The following is a 19,163-nucleotide window of genomic DNA, read 5'->3' on the forward strand; positions in this document are numbered from 1 at the left end:
GTATCCAGTGTAGGGGGGTCTTCAGTCATTTAACCAAAGTACCGGTTACGCGGTTTACTGAATAAAATGCCAACGCCCTCATGCTTAAAATGATAATAACACAGCAGGTGCGAGACATTGCGGGATGTTGGGCGAGAGTTGTGTTGGTTTGAACTGCTACTTGGTGCTGCCACGGAGAAGGCGTTCCTCAAAGTCAGCTGGTGTGGGTACGTATGATATTGCATATTACATTTTACTATTCCCTTGTAACTCTTTTATTGTCTGTTACGACGGTGAGGTTGTGACAGGCCAACGTGCAAGCATTTCATACGAATATTACTTGACCCAGACGAGAGCAGTGGTACTATTTACGTCTATCACAGCCGTGCACACACAGTTACAGGTCAGCAAAGAAAAATTTAGTGTTTGTTTTTAATTAGGCAAATCCGTATATTATTTTTAGAGCCTAGCATTCGTCAATCATTGTGTGTCTCTCACCGAACATGTAGTCCAAAGCATGAAGAACAGGCAAAGCTAAGACAGTAAAAAACTTCAGTTACTGTAGCGGTTTCGCGTTTCGTTCCGTCGCTCTCGGTCCTCAACATCCGCTAGAACTTTTGTTTTTCTTTGCAAACCCAGTAAGAAAGTAAAACAAAAAATATTGAGTCACACACACACACACACACACAAAAAAAAGTATTGTAAATAAAAACAAGCCTACAATTATTGCAGCTATCATAGGCTGAAAATTTGTTAGCATAATGGCAATTATTCACACACACACACACACACACACACACATATATCATAGCCCAGGGACATGTTGTGTACATGTACTATCTCAAGAACATCTCCACGTCTATATAAACCAAGGCAGATGTCTGTTAGAAAGTCAGGTATGTGTTTTGAATTTTGAAATAACCACCAACAGCTCTGCTAAAATCTGAGTGGATGCGTGTTTTGACTAAGGCATCACCGCATGTACTCCACATGTACATGTAGCTGTGAATACATCATTAGTTTACCTATAAGATCTACATAGATTAACGAGTTGTTGGTAGCATGGAAGTATAACCCAAAGTAGTAATTTCAAAACAAATTCCAGTGTTTCTAACCAACATTTGGCTTGGCTTGGTGTGGAGAGCTTCTTGAGATAGTAACACCAAAACAAGTCTGGGTTTGGAGAGCTTCTTGAGATAGTAACACCAAGACAAGTCTCTGTGTGTAGAGAGCTTCTTGAGATATTAACACCAACACAAATCTGTGGGTTTGGAGAGTTTCTTGAGATAGTAACACCAAGACAAGTCTGTGAGTTTGGAGAGCTTCTTGAGATAGTAACACCAAGACAAGTGTATGGGTTTGGAGAGCACTTCTTGAGATAGTAACACCAAGACAAGTCTGTGGGTTTGGAGAGCTTCTTGAGATAGTAACCAAGACAAGTCTGTGGGTTTGGAGAGCTTCTTGAGATAGTAACATTAAGACAAGTCTCTGGGCTACATATAATTCACATATAAATGCCACTTTATTTTGACCTCAACAAAGTTTTACGACTGTGTACTATACTAACTTTAAATAGTGTTAGCCACTAAGCCATGCCATAAATGATTTGTATTGACATGTCAGAGTACCACAGAACTAACATTGTAACACACATTTTGAAAAAAAAACACCTGATGTACTATACATATATAAAATCAGTATTTTGTATTGGTTAGTCTAGTTCCTATACACTGTATACAGTATCGTTAGAAATTTATGCCTTCACTCACAGTTAGAAACCACAGTTTGCATCCAGACTATGTATTGCTATAATGTAAGTTCATCAGGAAATCGCTGGGAGGAATTCCCAGCACAAAAAAATTTTTAAAAAAGAAAAGAAAAAAAAAAACGAAAAAAAAAAAAAATTGTAAGTTCATCTTTTAAGAAATACAAATGTACTTTTTAACCATATTACATGAAACATGTTATTTTTTGCAGATATTTAAAACAATCCTTTTGAAATGCCATCCTTCAAACGAATGCGAGGTGTACAGGCACCAAGTAGGCGTCCAGCTGCCACCTTTGTCTCCAAAACCTCATCTACTTCATCCATATCACCAGAGAAAAGAGATCTCTCTAAGGAATCTGGTATCCAACCAATTATGTATTTGATCCAGAAACAAATGGAGACTCTGAATTCAGTGGGTGATCACAATGTAGCAGTCTCAAATTTAAGCTGTGTTTTGAAAGATCGTGGTGCTTGCTTGGAGAGAGAATTTAAAGGTACATGACTTGTCACAGAGAGAGACAGACAGAGACAAAGGTAGAGAGACAGAAAGACAAAAACAGATAGACAAAGACAGGCAGATAGAAAGACAGACGGACAGATAGACAGACAGACAGGCAGATAGAAAGACAGACAGACAGACAGACAGGCAGATAGAAAGACAGACAGACAGATGCGGTGTTTGTGTTACCCTATTTATGATACTATTCATACTCTCATGAAAATGTGAAAATTTGGTTATGATTGAAAATGTGCACCCAATAATCTGATTATGACTATATTCAAATGAAATTGTTATGTAAATTTACATGTGAAGTGTGCATGTGATAATATAACAGAACCTCATGAAATGTGAGTGCCAGTGTAGCATACTCAGGGTATTTGAACAAGCACTGTTCTCAGTGCCCATAATTTCATGATTGTAGCGAGTGACATGCAGCAGAAAACACTGCAAGCACCATCATGAAAGAATTTCTCTCATGTTCATGAACAAATGTCGTCACTGCTGCCATGACTGCAGATGATGTTGACAGTCCAGACACTTGCATATTCTTGCCAGAGAGGGGGCTATTTTGCAAAATATTAGGGGTGGGCAATTTTTTTTTCTTTGATGTTGGAGCTGAAAATTTGGGTCAGTCGGGTAATGAGAAACAGGAAAAAAAATAAGATTTAAGATTGCAAAGTATGTACAATTCAGAGCATACTCTTTGTATTTCTCTACAGATAAACTGGATATGATGTTTTCAACTTTCCGTAAGTTGGCCGTAGATCCCAAACTAGACTTCATCTCCAGGTTACAATTGTTGGAGCTGATAGAATTGAGGGCTGGAGAATGGATGATCAAGTCATCTTACTATGCCAAACAGTTAGCCAAGTTGGAAAGACCTGATAAGGTAAACAAATAAATAATGTAATATTGTTATATTCCACAATTTCCAGTTATCAACGAGATAAAAGATTTCATGGTTTGGCCGCTAGGAGTGCTGTTTGCAGGCTGTATTGAAGCCAGAAGTAAGGGCCAGAGTAGTAGAGTATTGCAGAGTTCTGCCACATTTAATTGTTAACAAACTGTTGATATGGCCAAGACCATTTACATTTCCAAAATTTGTGAAACTCTCCACAGGTCCAGATTGAAGATGGCTCTAAACAGAGAACGCCTTCTCCAAATGCCAAATTTGCAAGTAGTCCTGTAGGACAGAGTGTTCAGCATTGGTTGAAAAGTATTGATCACCATAGCAACCAAGGAAGAGATGATGGTGGTGATAATGAAAGGAATACATATCCATCAGGTAGACTGAGTTCATCAGGAGAACACAGACCTGATGATAACATCAGAGGTGATAGTACTGCTACAGAAACTGATATTGGTACAGGTGACTTCTGTCATGGTGTTAGTGAAGACGAGTTTCTAAGACAGTACTCCAGGTATTGATCAATATTTATTTATTGATTTGATTGTTTATGTATTATTATCCCTAATCAGGCTATAGGAATGATTCATGTCTGTCTACCTTCTGTCTGTCTGTCTGTCTGTCTGTCCTTCCATCCATGGACAGCCATATTTCAGAATCCTGCAATTCAATTTCAACCAAACCTGGCACAAATGTGAAACAGTATAAGGTACATGGCAAAATGGCAGCCATGTTTATTTTGCCTTACATCTCAAGAAGTAGAGTTTAGACAGACATCATTTAATTTTAAGTATCTAATTCACATTATTGTTGTAGTCTGTAAGGTACGCCATGACGGGGCACCCTCACACATCGGCCAACCCCTCCCACAGAGGAGGGCAGTGAGGGTGGAACGTCACAACATATCTTACAGTCTAATCATTGTTGGTGAGCTTTCTAATGAGACCATGACTTTTGACATCCAAGGTCAAACAAGGTTACAAACAAAATCAAGTACTGATGGAAAAAATCAAAATGATAGCGTGTGCATATATATGTTATGTTATATTCTGAGGCTGTCTCCATCCACTACTGGGTGTAGCCATTGTCCATGTGGTATATTCACTGGAGAGCTTAGAAGCTATGTTCTGTCAACACTAACATTTTCATTTGCACTAACATATTTTATGTTAGCCAGAAGTATGTTCCTGATCTAGCTTCCAGTGATGTGTAATAAATCTATATCAAGTTGGTAACTTTGTGGGTGTTTTTTTAATTCCAGGCATGAAACGTTGGTTCAGGAAACACTGTGTTTTAGTTTGAAACAAGCTAAATCAAGTAGGTATTTACATGTATTGAATAAATGTATTTCAGTTGTAGAATCATCAAATATACAAATTTCTGTACTTGTAACTAAATTTCGGTGGAAACGAACGCCTGCAGTGATAACAGCTTTGTACCTACTACTAAGTTGTTGATAAATTGATAAAAATTTTCTTCTGATGTGAGATATGGTGCTGGGTTTCTGGTACTATTTTAATGTGTTTACAATCATGTTTTTACATTACATTGATCGTAGTGGTGTGACCGCTACAGTTTTTATCATGCTTTACTGTAACACCATATAAAACGTATGATATCACACTTGTGAACGTTCATTTAGGGGAGGAAGGAGTTTTTTTTTTACCTCAATGGACAATGTTCATTAGTTGAGCTTGTGCAACATTGTGTGATTGTCCCTTACTCCAAGATAAAAAGAAACATATTTTCTCACCTTGAACAAACTCATAACAAGTTGTACTATAAAGTGGTTTGATAATTGTGAAGGAAGTCATGTGCAGTGCGTATTTTGACATAGTGTGACAATTTCATGTCATAACTTGTATGTATTCTTAGTGTAGTTATTTATGTGTGCTAGAATTGTAATAAAGTTTCATAATATTCATATTATTGTTTGATCTGCAGTATTTGGAACAAAAGGCGAGTCAGTGGTTGATATTATGAAGACTAGCCAGGCTTATATCAAGTTTATATCACCAGGTTAGTCAAATTGTAATAATTGCATCAACCAATTTATAGCCATGTGGTCTGGTATTATAAGCCAGAGTTTATAGAATTACCAAATCTTGGCAGTAGATTGCACTGTAATGATTGCATCAACCAATTTATAGCCATGTGGTCTGGCATTATAAGCCAGAGTTTATAGAATTACCAAATCTTGGCAGTAGAAGAACAGTATTGTACAGTGACTGCATGTACTTCAGACAATCGTGGTATTCTGAAATATATACCATCTCTGTATTCTCCCTGAATAAGGTGACAGGGGTACCAAGCCTTCTTGTCATTTCTTAGCACCCTCTTAGTAATTATTTAAAAATTAGACCCAAAACATCTTCATTTTATCCCCAAAATAGGATCAGATCAGCCCTAGCCACCAACTGGCAACTACAGAAGGTGTACTGGTCTGTGAGCCCTGTAGTGAAAACATTCAAATAGGGAGAATACAACATCTTCTGACAGAGTACATGTGTGCGAATAAGGAGAACTCAACATCTTCTGACACAGCTAGTACATGTGTTCATTATGGTCATGATGTGTCCGTACTATAAAGTGTAACAGATACGCGTCTATCCATATCTTAGATGTTAAACAGCCTAGTGTACAAAAGAGATAAAGGCTTGACATTTTATGTTTAGACCATGTACAAAATCACAAGATCAAATTAGTATCAAATTATGTTCTCACTTTGTTTTCTGTTGAACTATTTTCTAGATGGGAATGCAGTTCAAACTATTGAAGTCAAAGGAAACAAAGCAGCTGTGAACAAGGCTAAAGTATTACTAGCACAACTAGCAAAGCACAGTAAAATTACCAAGGTAGGTACATACTAGGAAAAACTTTTATTTTTTATTTATTTGTTTGTTTATCAAGAACAACAACTATGGTACACCTGATTTCTATCATCCAACATTGACTATGTATGAAGCTTGTTACAAACCTTGTAAAGACCTCCTTTTCCATGTCACCCCCCCCCCCCCCCCCCACAATAAGTTTACTTACTAAGAGTGTGGACATACCTTGTGAAAACCTCCTTTTCCATCCCCCCACCGTAAGTGTATTTGCTAAGAGTGTACACACCTTGTACAGACCTCCTTTTCCATGCCCCCCCCCCATATAAGTTTATCTGCTAAGAGTGCCCTGTCAAAATGGGAAATGGGAAAAACAAAAGATTAACCAGTTTGACCACTAGTAGTGCTGTTCATAAGCAACTTTTATACCAGATATGAAGACCGCAATGATTGAGTATGATACTGTAGTCTTCTCTAAATATACATGAACATCTTTCTCTGTTTTTCTCGTTTTTCTCGTTTGGTTTTTTACTGAGATCATTTGAATGTTAGCAACTGAGTTGTTTTAGATGCATTTTGATAACTATAATTGTACATGTAGTTCTTTAAATAATCTTTGCAGGAACCTCATACCTATAAGACACAAGTTGGACTTCATTTCAGTTTACCTTCTATAACACAACACATTGAACAAGGTAAGACATGTAAGTCCTGATTTTCGACTGTGTTATCGTTTTGCCAATGTGCATTTTCACAGGAAAGACTTGTCGGGGGGGGGGGGGGGGGGGGGGTTAACTATAGTCTGCAGGCAGATTATTCTTTCTCATTGGCACACAGCTGTTATCCTAGATAAGTATACATGTAATTTGGTAATTTGACATTGCTATCTCTGTGTCTTTTGGTTTCATCATCTCATTACATCGTTATCTCTGTGTACTTCTCTGATATTATAGATAATGGCAATCACCAAGAGAACATGTGGGCCAACCCTAGAACAGGAAAATATGAAGAAAAGAAAAGAAAACTTCAAGAAACTCAGGTTAGAGTTTAAATTATAATAATATTTATTTTATGAATGAAATGGAGTACACTTTAATTCTACTGTCAATGTTGACAGTCATAACACTCACATGTCATGTAAATACATGGATACATCATTAACATACATGATTTGAAACATCTCTATGTATAGTTATCAGCGGACTGCAAACATTGCTCAACAGCCGCTCCGAAGTTTCTTGTAAATTGTCCCTTATACGGTGTTATATATCACACAAAACTTGGTGTATTTGTTGATAAGCTGCTACTGAACAATTCTGAAAGCAGCCATGAGTGTGGATAGACGACAACAAGAAAAACGACCACGCCAAAATTCTGGTGGAATACAAAGACCTTCCTCTGAGGGTGCAACAGGTGGAAAAGGTGAAGTGACTTCTGAGGTTACCGAGATGTTACGTAATCTAAAAGCAGGTCAGGATTCTCTTCATAAGGCATTCGATAGTAAAATCGACAGATTGAAGAATGATATCCTAGCTACGTTAGAAAATAAACTACAGGAAATCAAGGATGATTTTACACTTGATTTTGCCAGGATGGAAAATAAAATGTCTGCATTAGAGGAAAGATTGGATTTATTGGAAGATCGAGGTGTCATTGACAACCATGGTACTCCGGCTCCCGAAAAGGTAGTTGAGTCAGAGGTTTCAGTTATAGCAATTGGAGTTAGCCAAGAAGTAAATGAAGATTTGCCTGACAAAGTTAACGACTTGATTACATCATTGGGTGATGATGTTGCCTATTCTGTGAAAGTAGTCAAGTGCACTAGATTAAGAAGTCGCATAGAAGGAAGACCTGGGCTGTTAAAAATAGCGTTTGAAAACGTTGAGCAGAAAGTGACGGTTCTCAGGGCAAAACAAAAGCTTAAAAATACTTCTCGGTTTTCAAGAGTATATCTAAAGTCGTGTAAGTCTCATGTGGAAAGGTTGATAGAGTTAAATGCTCGAACAATTCTCTCACTACTGCCGAATGGTTCTGATTACCGTATTGCGGGAAATGGGCGTATACTTCGTAAAGATCACTTAAGTGATCAAGCGTCTGCACCAATGGATCACATCGATGAAAATACTCGCGACTAGGGTTCATCCAACCTGCGGGCTGACAATAACATTAAAATTACACACCTTAATGTTGGAGGTTGGACCGAATGGAATAAAGAACTTAGAACAGAAATAATTTTAAAGTCAAAAGCAGACATTATTTGTATAAATGAGACACATTTATCTGGGCAAAATACGATTGATGTTGATGGTTATAAATGGTTCGGTTTTAATCGTAACCGTGTTCATACTGATGCTAACAGAAGTTTTGGTGGTGTTGGTGTTTTTGTTAATGATAGGATTTTGAAGGAAAGTAATGTCACAATTTTTGACAGAATGTACGATGGTATTCTGATTGTTAAATTGAAGCATAAAATAACGTGTTTTTGTACATTTATCTTATCTTGTTACCTGCCTCCAGAAAACTCGCCATGGGGTAGAGACGGATGCTCTTTTTTTGGTCACATTTTGAGTAAACTTTATTTGGTAGACGAAGCAGACGCTGTATTTTTATGTGGTGACTTCAATGCACGCATTGGCAATTTGAATGACATTATTGTTGGTCTTGATGATATTCCTAGTAGACAGGTGCTGGACAATACAATTAATCAGCATGGTAGAGTATTTGTTGAATTCTTGAATGACTCTAAGCTTTGTATTTTGAATGGTAGAGCAAGCCCGGATTCTGACAATTTTACATCTATATCAACAAGAGGTAGGGCTGTTGTTGATTATATTGCTGTACCGCACGAAAACTACCAGCAATGTCAAGAATTTGCTGTGACAACTATGTCAGATTTTATGGTAAAACACAATCTGTTGCACCTGTTGAACGATAGATGTAAAATGCCAGACCACTCCTTGCTTACCGTCACGTTTAATACTCATCAAGTTTTTCCTTCTCTGGCTCAGAATCAAGGTGCTCATCCTCAACTTTGTTCTTCTAGAAAGTTTGCCTCTAGGAAATATAAATTACGTAGTTTACCGGACAATTTTATGAACTCTAGTATTGCCCAGGAAACAATCATTTCTATAATTGATAATATTCTTAGTTGTAGGGATGAACAACAAAATATAGATACTATTTATAAGCAACTTTGTGATTGCATTATCAATGAGATGAACACTAGTCTATCATACCGTGATTGTACTGCGAAATCTCGTCGTCGACTACGTCGTCATAAACCGTATTGGAATGAAGACCTTAGGAATCTATGGGAGATCATGCACACTAAAGAACGGTTATTTCTGAAATGTACTAACACTAACAGTGCGCTCAGGAGAAAACACCGTGTTGAGTTTAAGATAGCTGAGCGTAATTTCGATAAGAAATTAAGATTTTACACCAGGCAGTACAAGAAAGGTCTTATCACCGACATAGAAACTGTTTGTACTGATGACCCTCGCAGATTTTGGGAACATATCAAGCGTCTTGGACCATGTCGGCGTAAAGACATTAAACTGGAAGTTTACGATGAAAACGAAAGAATTTTGGCGGATCATGACACGGTCTTCAGTGTATGGCGAAATGAGTTCTCCACATTATATAATCACCATGGTGACAATTTTGATGAGACTTTTCATATACAAATGTGTCAGCATAAGCACATGTTAGTGAACGACATGAACGATCCATTGTATACTAGTAATACTGCCCTAAATAGAAATATCACGTTAGAGGAAGTACAGAATGTTGTAAAGAAAGCAAAGTCAGGTAAAGCAGTAGGTGCGGACAATATCCCGTATGAAGTTTTGAAAAATGTTTACTCAATTAATATTTTAAAGTACCTATTTCAACTATGTTTTGATACTGGTATTGTCCCAAGTGCTTGGAAATATTCTGTAGTTCTTCCAATCCCAAAAGATAAATCTGCTGATCCTCGAATACCTCTGAATTATCGTGGAATAAGTTTGCAAAGTGTAATTTCTAAACTGTATACCTCAATATTAAATAGTAGGCTTCTGAACTACTTAGAAAGTCATAATCTTTTAGTTGACGAACAAAACGGCTTTCGTAAAGATCGTTCCTGTCAAGATCATATTTTCGTGCTCAGTTCAATTATTCGTAATAGGTTTGTGAATAACTTACCGACTTATACTGCTTTCTTAGATTTAAGAAAAGCTTTTGATTACGTTAATAGGGATGCACTCTTATATAAATTAGTAGTCAATGGAATTGACGGCAAAATGTATTACGCGATCGACGCATTGTATTCAAATACAAGTGCTTCTGTTTGTTTGAATGGTTGTTTAACAGAATCTTTTCCCACACACAGTGGAGTTCGTCAGGGTGACAATTTATCTCCGACGCTATTTGCATTCTTTATTAATGACTTGGCAATGAACATCAAAGATTTAGATTGTGGTATTCGAATAGGGGAATTGAATGTGAGTATTCTTTTATACGCAGATGACATTGTTCTTCTGTCGGACAATGAAAGTGACTTGCAAAAGATGTTGGATTGTTTTCATGACTGGTGTAAAAAATGGCGTCTTATGGCAAATATTACAAAATCCAAAGTCGTGCATTTCCGAAAAACAGGTGTTGAGCGTAGTAATGTTAATTTCCACATTGGTACAGATGTGATTAGTTATGCCAGTAGGTATAAATATCTTGGTATCGTACTAGATGAACACTTAGATTTTACAGTAACTGCGAGTGTGTTAACAAATTCAGCTGGTAGGGCTTTGGGTTTAATTTGTTCTAAGTTTAAATATCTTAAAAATATGGGTTTTAATACTTTCACAAAGCTTTTTGATGCATCAGTTGTTCCCATTCTAGATTATTGTTCTGCCATTTGGGGTTTTGATAACTTTACAACATCTGACGCTATACAAAACAGAGCATTACGCTTTTTTCTAGGTGTCCACAAATTTGCCCCCAAACTTGCGGTACTTGGTGATACGGGTTGGGACATGTGTAGTACTCGTAGGTGGTGTAATATGATACGATACTGGAATAGGTTACATAATCTAGAAGACGATAGACTAACAAAGAAAATTTTTGTTTGGGACCTTTTACTGAGTGCTGGTAACTGGTCAGCAGATATGTACAACATTTTTGAGAGTTTAAATATTGATGATGTGACCCCTTGTGATATTGCCATGGCCAGAGAGAGTAAACAGAAAATGTACACTGACGGTTGGCACAACAATGTCCTAAACAAGCCTAAACTCCGTACTTATTGCACATTTAAGACCACGTATTGTGTGGAAGGGTATCTAAATTTGGACCTATCAAGGTCCGAAAGGTCCCTTCTCGCCCAGTTTCGATTAGGAATTTTACCATTAAGGATAGAAACGGGTCGCTTCAGAGGTGAAGCGCTAAACACTCGTACATGTAGATTTTGTGACTTGAACGAGATTGAGGACGAACCTCATTTTATTTTCCATTGTTCACTTTACAATGATATTCGTCATATTCTTCTGAACAATGTAAGGATCGCTTGTCCCGAATTTCCCACCTTCAACGATACCAGAAAGTTGAACCACATCATGACTAAACATCCAAGACTCGTTTCAAAATTTGTTTCAAGGGCCTTCAACAGAAGGCGTGATATATTATATGTACAGACCTAAAGTATTATGTTACATTGCGAAAGTTTTTGGATGTAGTCTGCCTTTTTTTTTTTTCTTTTTCCTTTCGACAGTGTTACCAGTATATATTGTACACTGACTATAGTGACTTGTAAGCCCGTTGGGCTGGGTAATTCCTTGTTTTGACTTGTATTGTTACTATTATGTTATGTGATTACATGTCACTCTAATAAACATACTACTACTATCACGTGTACCAGTCATTGCTTGCAGTGGTATATAGGTAAACCATCTGATATACTAGTATGCACTGCAGTGCAATACCAAAAACATTGTCACATACCTGCATGCAAATGATATGCAAATGAATTGTTCATTGTACACAAAAGTGTGCCATCACACAGTATCATTTTTACAGTGATATGCTGTTCTGGATAAACATATGTAGCAATAACAGAACCCCATTCTGTGAGAGTTCCAGTGTGGATACTAAGGGGTATTTGCACTCATGTTTACAGAGTTTTCTGCTGAACTTTCACTAACTTATCTTGTGAAAATATGGCTGCAGCAAACACAATACTCCTTGTACTCTTACAAAATACCCAAAGTATACCAGACTTGCACTCATGTGACATGGAGTTCTGTCATAGTATTCTTTTTATGGACATTCTGTATTGATCTCTATTGACAAGGATAATTGTTTATCAGTCTGTTTTTCTTCATGCATTCACAGGAAGTACATGATGAATTAAGGGCAGAGAGTTATCAACTTAAAGAAGTTACAGAGGTCAGTTTGTTATCTTTACAGTGTACAGTTTTTGAAAGCAAATCTTCCAAATAAGTTGCCATCATTATCAAACTCATAAAAATATCTTCGAAAAGTGTCATTAAATTTTAAATATGACAATATAGTGTGGTCATATAACAAGTCTACATTGTTGACTTGTATACAATAACAACTGAAGATGGTGTAGTGATTTAGCTGAATTACACTTGGTAAATTATTTACTTTCTGAGTTCAGAACTAATACAAAATATGTTTCCAGAGCAGAGGAACAACTTTTGTTGTAAGAAGAAAGATCATTTTGCTATTTTCAGTTTGGAATACTTGCACAGTATTGAGACCATCAGTGTTTTAGCTAAGGTTGGGGTAGACTGTAATGATGTCATCAGTCTCGGCTTGTCAGCCTCCCTTAATTTGGGGAAAGGGAGATTAAACTTTGCCCACAACAGCTGATCTGTCAGTCTAATGTTGTGGAACCCTGGTAACAGAAAGCGGTATAGTTTCCTCATAGAATTTATTATAATTTTGTTGATCGGGCCAGTATAGATACTCAAAATTAATGCGTCCTGTTATTTGGGTTTTATTTCAGAGTTTTCATTTATTTGAACTACCAGCTTATGTACTTGCAAAGATTTCATCAGATGACCTGAAGAAACTACTGACTTTAGTCAGCGAGATATTACACTGTACACTGACATGGTTATCTGTCAACATATCCACAGACATCGATAGTATTGCATCAGGTGAGTATTACACTGTACACTGACATGGTTATCTGTCAACATATTGACAGACATCGATAGTGTTGCATTGGGTAAGTATTACACTGTACACTGACATGGTTATGTCAACATATCCACAGATATAGATAGTGCATTGGGTAAGTATTACACTGTACACTGACATGGTTATCTGTTAACATATCAACAGACATCGATAGTATTGCATTGGGTATTAAGTATTACACTGTACACTGACATGGTTATGTCAACATATCCACAGATATAGATAGTGCATCGGGTAAGTATTACACTGTACACTGACATGGTTATGTCAACATATCCACAGATATAGATAGTGTATCGGGTAAGTATTACACTGTACACTGACATGGTTATGTCAACATATCCACAGATATAGAGAGTGTATCGGGTAAGTTACTGTGTTAGTTGGTAGCTACAGCTAGCAGCATTTTCTGAGAATGCCAAACCCTTTCCTCAACCTTTCAAGAAAAATTAAGTAATGGAATAAGATGTTGTAGGCAATATAAATATTGCAAAGATTTGGGGGGGGGGGGGGGGGGTATTTGTACACAAAAACTACAAGTTGGGGAAAACAAGATTACGAAAGTTGACATAGTCTAAAAATTCTTGCCAGTACGAGGGGCAATAAATCAGGTCACAATTTCAATCTGTGAGAAAGTAGTGGTACCTGGTATAGCATGTACACACTGTTGTTATACTTTGTTAATCGTTGTTGATTTTATAGGAGGATATATAGCCGTTAAAAGCAACGCTGATAAAGACCAAAACATCTGTAAAACAATCACTGAACTTCTATCTCAGGCTCTCTATAAGGTAAGCATTAGTTTTCGAACACTAGAAGAAATCTTCAAAGTCTGATAATGTGAGATATACATTCAGGCATGAATAAGTTGTGTGTTTTGAGGCGGACATTAGTATTGTACATATAATCTGCCTTGGTAACTGGTTTCTTATTCAGGCATGAATTAGTTGTGTGTGTGTGTGTGTTAAGGGCAGACATTTTTAGTACATAAAATCTGCCTTGGTTTCTCATTCAAAAACACTTGTCTCCCAAAAAGTCCAGTGAGTGCCATCCCTCATGATGGGTTCAGTGTTAATGCAGGAAGAAACTGTTAAAAACCTGTGATACTCTTCTTACTTGCAGTGTGGTAAATTTAATCAAACCCAGTTGAATGGGTTCGAACCCTGACCACAGTGGTAAGAGGCATGTGGTTTAACCACTCGGCCACTGACAACCCTAAATGGGTTCAAACCCCAACCACAGTGTTAAGAGACAAGTGGTTTAACCACCAATACCTTCAACACAGTCCAGCCTGAGTCTGTGAGAACAAGATTTTGTTGATCATTGTGAAATACTTTAACCCATCATTGGCAAAAACTTTGTCTTTCAGATCACTCATCTGAAAAACAGAAATATTTCAAAGAGTGGAGAAAATGTCAACATTGACAAAGTAGTGGAAGAAATACTCCAGGATATTTTACCTGAATTTAAAATCTATCCAAATATCGTGAAAACCAATCCAATGGAATGTGATGCTGGAAAAGAGGGTAATGATGATAATGAGGCTGAAGATTGGGTAAGTCTTCAATAGGGAACTTGCAATGTTGAATATTGCATCATGGGAAATGTGATAATAAATATTAATCAATTAGTATTGTAAACAATGTTGATACATTGTTTGTAACCACAAATAATCAATTCATAGTTTATCAGTTTTACTACTTATTCCACCTTAGAGTCAAATCAGTCTGCCCTCTACGCTAATTTGATGTGCCACTGATGCACACAATTTCTAGTGACACTGACACACCAAATTTGGTGTTCCCCTATCTCTTACTATGTGATGACTCACAAGAAATGGCAGTTTTATCATACTGACCCACACAACAAAATTTGGCTATCATTAGAGGGCACACTGGTTAAATTATGTAGTTTGAACATAGGTATTCTTTATCACTATCGTGACTGCAATATTAAATTCTATTTATTTTGAATATTACTAGAGTTGTTCCTTGGATGACTATGCCAAGCCACATGTTTGGAAACCACCTACAAGTCTGATATACAGTGGTGAGAATTATGAAAAGATAATAGAACAACAGTTTACTCAAAGTAGAAGACAAAGAAAGAAGAAAGTGTCAAACTGGAAAGGTAAGTCTTAGAACTACTTGGTTAATGTCTCAAGACTTGTTACCTTGTATCTTGTACCTTGTAGTCTTCACTTCCAAAATTGGTCCACCAGGGACTATATAACTGGAAGGTTTTGATGAGAGTGGTGGTGGGCATTTAGATGGACCTTGTGGGGGGCTGGTTTCTTATGTGTCAACAACACTGAGTGTGCGTAGCTGTGGTAAACTGTTCCATAATGTTACATACATAAATGGTCAAAGGTCGTTTGGCTAACACCAGCAGTCCGGCTCTTCCAACTATAGTTATATACCCACCCATTGTTTCATCACTGCTCTTTGCTTATCGTACGTGATTGGTTAACACTAGTAGTCAGCTCTTCCGATTATAGGTATATACCCACCCATTGTTTCATCACTGCTTTTTGCTTATCATACGCGATTGGCTAACACCAGCAGTCCGGCTCGTCCAACTATAGTTATATACCAACCCATTGTTTCATCGGAAAATGTTTGGAGTGTATCCAAGAGTGTGATGGAAACTTCATTGAGAAATGTACACTCGGTTTTTGCGTCCACGCATCTGTTTACACTGTGTTCACGCTGTGAACAATCATCCATTCCAAAAATAAAGCAAAAACAGATGTAGAGGTGACCGGGTTTCAAGCAATAAAAGGAAGAGCCAGTAACACTATCTTAGCGAATAGCTCAGGGGGACGAATCATGTCTCCGGTAAGGATTATTTGAGATAAAAAACTTTGTTAGAATAAGTTATGAATATTTATAACCATGGCCTGTAGGGGTCATTTGCTTGGATGTGCCATTTGCACCACACTTTAAGCAGTCCAGTTGAGTGTGGGCATGTTTTCACTTGATTTATGTATTTGTGTGAATGTACACATAATATAGATGTTATTCCCTAATATTTTTCTTTGTTCAGCCAAGGAAAATATGAGTGACCTAAGGGGCCTTTGTCAATACGAGTCGCTAGACAAGTTGTGACAACCCTTAGGTCACGAATATTTTCCTGCTGAATGGAAGATATTCGAGAATAACATAATTATACCAACGCCAGTAATTTCAAAGAAAAATCGAGAAAATTTTGACTCTGATTTCGAACACAGCAGAATCAGTGATGACCGTAGATGCGTGTTGTCATGACATAGAAGGACCAGAGTATATATTCCATTTTTGTTGATCCATGTTATAATTATCTGCTTGTTTACTATAAAATAGACTGATATATAGAAAGTTTTGTTTATTTTTGTCAATGTCATCTTATTCTTGTGGTACAGGAACAAGTCGACTAGCTGATTCAGACATAACCCTACAGCCACATGATGTGACAAGCACTGCAGAGCCAAATAGAATGCTTGGAACCATGCAGTATAAAAAGACTGATCAGGATAATGTTAGAAGATTAGCCAGTCATGCAAAGACACAAGTACCATATCAATTCAATCCTGATTTGATTAAAAGTAAACCAGTAGTAGTCCCCAACAAGGAATCCAAATCAACAGATCAAGAAATTAGATTTGACAGCAGTGACCACCAGGGATATTTCCCACTGAAGACACAAAGAGACAATGGTAGACATGACCACCAGGGACATCTACCACAGGAGACGCAAAGAGACAATGGTAGACATGACCACCAGGGACATCTTCCACAGGAGACGCAAAGAGACAATGGTAGACATGACCACCAGGGACATCTTCCACAGGAGACGCAAAGAGACAATGGTAGACATGACCACCAGGGACATCTTCCACAGGAGACGCAAAGAGACAATAGTAGACATGACCACCAGGGACATCTTCCACAGGAGACGCAAAGAGACAATGGTAGACATGACCACCAGGGACATCTTCCACAGGAGACGCAAAGAGACAATGGTAGACATGACCACCAGGGACAATTCCCACTGCACACACAGAGAGACAGTGGTAGCTATAATGTTAGTGAAGCAATCAAACAAGAATCAAAGGGTACAGTTGGGTGTCTTGCAGTAGACACACATACAGACAAAGATTATACTGGTGATGCTGCTGTCTCAAGGGAATTAGACCATAGTAAAGCTGGGCTCATCTCACCAAGTGTAGCAAGAGAAAAGAATTATGGTAATACTGGTACACCAAACACAAAGGAATCAAACAATGATGAAGTATACACAGAGTTCACTACAGATGTTGCTTCTGGTGTTAATGTGGATGATAGAAACTTGGATGAAAATTGTTCCAAAGTTTTGTCAAAGTCAGACATTAAAAGAGACACTGACATAAATGATGACAGCTTGTCTGAGATGAAGAAGGACAGCAGAAGCAAAGAAGGAACCTCAGACAGTAATGTCCCACAGTGCAGAAGAACAGTATCTCGTAGTGATGAAATCAGAGACGAAGTACACAAAGAATCACGCAAGTACTCGGAAAGACGAATGATTGACAAAGACTTAAAAAACCTACAGAAAATATTAGTATTACGACAACCACTTGGTCCTGATAGGTTTCCAGTAGACACAACTCGTCTGACTCAGTTAAAAAAGTGTGCCAAGTCAGAAAAGTCAGCATGTACAAGGAGGACATTATTTGCTATCACTAATATCAAAAAAGGTACATAACATTAAAGGGGAATGCCGCTCCAGGGAATTTAAAGTATTTTTCATATGCACTGGGTTCTGGAGAGTCAGTTCGTGATTTTACTTCACATTAATTTTGCCCAATTGCCAAATTGAAACTCTATTTCACCTAATATATATAAAATATTCATGAGATGCATACTGAATATTCGTGAGTCCTAAGTGCTTATTACCTTTAGAAAAAAGTCATGAATATTCAGTGTGCATCTCATGAATATGTATATATGCTAAGTCCCATGAGGCAACTGTGGTACAGTGTAATAATAAGTTATAATAAGTTTATTCACCAATATAATAATAATAATGTGTGTGGGAACAATAGAATCAGAACCAAAGGTTTGTGAAAATAGAACTATTTCATGGAGTGGCGTCCCCTTTAACGTAGATGTTTTCACATTTTCTGACTTTATGACAAAGTACTTCAGGGGTGAACAAATCATTTTGTGAACTGGTGGTTCCCGGACCAGTGCCTTAGTCCTGCTGAAAGAATTAAGTGGTCCCAGGTCCCACTAATGTGAAACATTAAATCTTGCCTATGAATCGAGATCTGTATATTCAGATGACTTTTTAACATAGTTATTAACAGTAAGGTACTGGCCCGACGGACCAGACAAGGTAAAATTTGTGTGGTCCGCCCAAAAAAATTCGCTAGTCCCGGACCCAGGACCAGTGGATTTGTTCACCCCTGTACTTCATCCTTAAGTGCCCATTTGGGACTAGGTGAAATACGAGCTAGCCTTTGATTTACTAAGATAGCCGCAAACTAAATCTATTGTTTTTCAATGTGGTAGATAATTTACACAAGTGGGTGATAGCGGTTCCTGTGTTGTGTGATTCTAATCACCCTGTGATCAACATAGTGTAAACATTGGAAGTCCCACAACAGTACACTGCAAGTTCATGGAACTCTGTCAATAAATCTCTGTGACGCCTCACTACTGAGACTATAATTAAACCAACGTCCATTCAGTAACATGTTGGGACAATAGGTTTAGTTTGTGTCTATCTTAGAAAAAGTCAAAGGCTCAAGTACCAGAGAATTGATTGTGAACAAAAGAATGCAACTATCCTATTGTTACAGCTCTATTGGTAATATAGCACTTGGGATTGAATTATCAGTCTTTCCTTTGATATCAAGAATTTAGGAATTCGATAAGACTGAAAGGGGTTGACCGATGTGTGAGGGCACCCCGTCATTGCATATCTTACAAAGAGTGTGCCCTTTAATGGTAGTCA

This window comes from Glandiceps talaboti, chromosome 20 (genome assembly GCF_964340395.1).
Source record: "Glandiceps talaboti chromosome 20, keGlaTala1.1, whole genome shotgun sequence".
NCBI classification, from domain to species: domain Eukaryota; kingdom Metazoa; phylum Hemichordata; class Enteropneusta; family Spengelidae; genus Glandiceps; species Glandiceps talaboti.